The sequence below is a fragment of the Mandrillus leucophaeus genome, unplaced genomic scaffold, assembly GCF_000951045.1.
Source record: "Mandrillus leucophaeus isolate KB7577 unplaced genomic scaffold, Mleu.le_1.0 Scaffold561, whole genome shotgun sequence".
NCBI lineage: Eukaryota > Metazoa > Chordata > Mammalia > Primates > Cercopithecidae > Mandrillus > Mandrillus leucophaeus.
In genome coordinates, this window is record NW_012106042.1 from 616636 (window position 1) to 619389 (window position 2754).

Genomic DNA, 2754 nt, shown 5'->3' on the forward strand with positions numbered 1-2754 from the left:
AAAGAGTGTCAATAGAAATTAGGTTTCTTGGCAACCACAGTTTTCAGTATATGAGCAATGAAAATTATTTCCTGTTTAGCTCTCTGAATGTGTTAAACCAGGGGTCCCCAACCCCCAGGGCTGGGGACAAGTCCCAGTTAGTGGCCTGTTAGAAACCTGGCTTCACAGCAGGAGGTGAGCGGCTGGCTGGAGCATTATCTGAGCAACATTATCCTGAGTTCAGCTTCCTGTCAGATATAGTAGTGCAGGAACCCTGTTGTGAACTGCGCTTGTGAGGGATGTGGGTTGTACTCCCCTTATGAGAATCTAACTAATATCTGATGATCTGAGGTAAAACAGTTTCAAGTTTCATCCCTAAGCCATCCCCCTGCCCCACCCTCATCCCAGGACAAAAAAAAAAAAAATGTTTTCCAGGAAACCGGACCCTGGTGCCAAAAATGTTGGGGACCACTGTGTTAAACAATCAAGTTGAAATACTTACAAAATTGATTTGTGGAGGCTTTCATATTAAAGAAGCTTCAAACTACCCAAGGTAAGACACCTTCAAAAGCAGCCTGTGTCTGTGAAACAGAGGCAATATTTATTAAAACAACTACACGCCTCTGACACTTTCAACTTGTATCTGTAGGTATCAGCTCTCATGAGTTCATGGTGCACATTCTACTCCTATGAATATACCACCAAGCCCACCAAGAATGCACCAAACAGTTAGCTGTTTGGGCCACTAATATCTGTGAATGTGGAGAACTTCTATAAAAGGAATCATCAGAGTTAGGCACAGTGGAGAGGGAAATCAATCCTCAGTCATTACTTTTGGACAATTGAATGAGGGCAATTCTCTATATTCTTCAGATAAGGATATATATTATTGTTGTCATTTTCCAGATGTCTAGGTGAAGTTGAGAGCGCCTAATTAATTACCTAAAGTCACATAAGAAGTTCAGCTGAGGTCTGGTACCAAGTGTCTGTTTTTTCCCTGAACCAAGCAGTTATCTTCCTGTGACACAGGAAGACCATTTACCATGACTGGGACTTCTGATGCTGAGTTGCTGGCACAAGAGATAAAATCCCACATACTGGGAGAGCTTTACAAAGTGCATTTTTCCCCTCACATTAATTTTAGAAATGTGATAAGGGAAACATTAGTGTCTATATCTAAACGAGCAAGGTGAAAATACCAGCCCAAGTTCTCACTGCTGGTTTGAAATTGAGTCAAAACGAACATAGGTATCCTGCATTGGGGCTGCTTATGTTGGAGAAATCACATCCAATGGGAGGAAAGGACCCATCAGCCCTGGAGTAGCTCAAATATAACTTTCCCACATAGAGGAGTGGTTTGGAAGCATTCCTACTGTTTTTAATTATTAGATTTGAAAAGCACATTTGTCCAAAATTTACTATTAACTTTTGACTTAAGCATTTTCTCTTTTTCCCCTTACAATGAAGGTCAAATTCAAACTCCACAAAGGTGAATTAAGCACTTCTTATTTCTTAGGCACTTTTACATACCATATGCCAGTTAACCCTCTTCATAATTCCATGGTACCAGAACCATGAAATGGAGACATGAAGATTGAGTTCCCTTTTGTTTCTAATAAACTTAGGTCACTGGGGTTGACATCGTTCACAATATAAAGATTTACTAATCTGTAATGTTATAGGATGTAAACACAGATCTCAAACTACAAACAGAAAGAGAATAGGTGTAGTGTGTTAAGGAGCTCAAATAATTTAGATACGTGTCTCACCAACCTAAAACATAAACTACCCATCTCTCCATCCAGAAAAGTTGTGCACTGTAAATCATTTGAAGTTTCTAGGGTATGCCCTTATATAATCTATAGTAGAAGACTTGCAATACACCAGGCATGGTTGCAATATATTTATATCTATGAATTTACTTAGTCACCACCACAATCCTATGATATAGCTATTAATGTTTTATACATGAAGAAACTGAATCATGATCACAGATAAATTAGGTAACTTGCCTAAAGTCCCCATAGCTTAGTAATAGTAGAACCACTATTCAAACCCAGGTTTAGGAACAAAACCTTTCATAACGACCCTTTACTACATTTCTATATAGAAAATGCAGTAAACATATACCAACAAAATAGTCCCAAATTGCTTTTTGTATTCCTTTTTTTCTGTACTAATTTTCCCTTATTTCAGTGTATCATAGTGCAGCTGAAGGAATTATCATTCTACAATACAAATCTAAACACAAGACTTAATTGTGAAAAAGTAATTTAGTGGGTCCTATAACTAACTCCTTAATATGTAAACAGTTCCTTTCACAATCTGATCCAGTATACCTGTCTTGCTACATCCCTTTGAGAGGTGGTGGTATTCACTATCTCAGAAGCAAATTAAGGAAGTAAACGATTACAAGCCTAGTAAATTGAGAACCTATTTGTTCCAATGCTGGGCCGAGAACTTGCAGATCTGAAGATATTCCATCTCTAAAACTTCACTTTGATTTTGTTAAAAGGAAAGACACACAGCCTTTCTATTTTCTCCACCAGGGCAAAGATTTGCTGTTTCTATCTAACGCAATTTAGACTCCTAATGATTTTCAAACACATTTAGATTAACTCTCAAAAATAACCAGACCCAATCACCCAGTTGCTGTAAGTTTTTGTGTTGTAAATTTCCAGAAAGGCAGTGCGGGTGTGTGGGTGTGCACATGTGTGTGTGTGTACCTGTGTATTTGTGTTTGAAACAGTGAATTCAATTACTGGAATACTTACC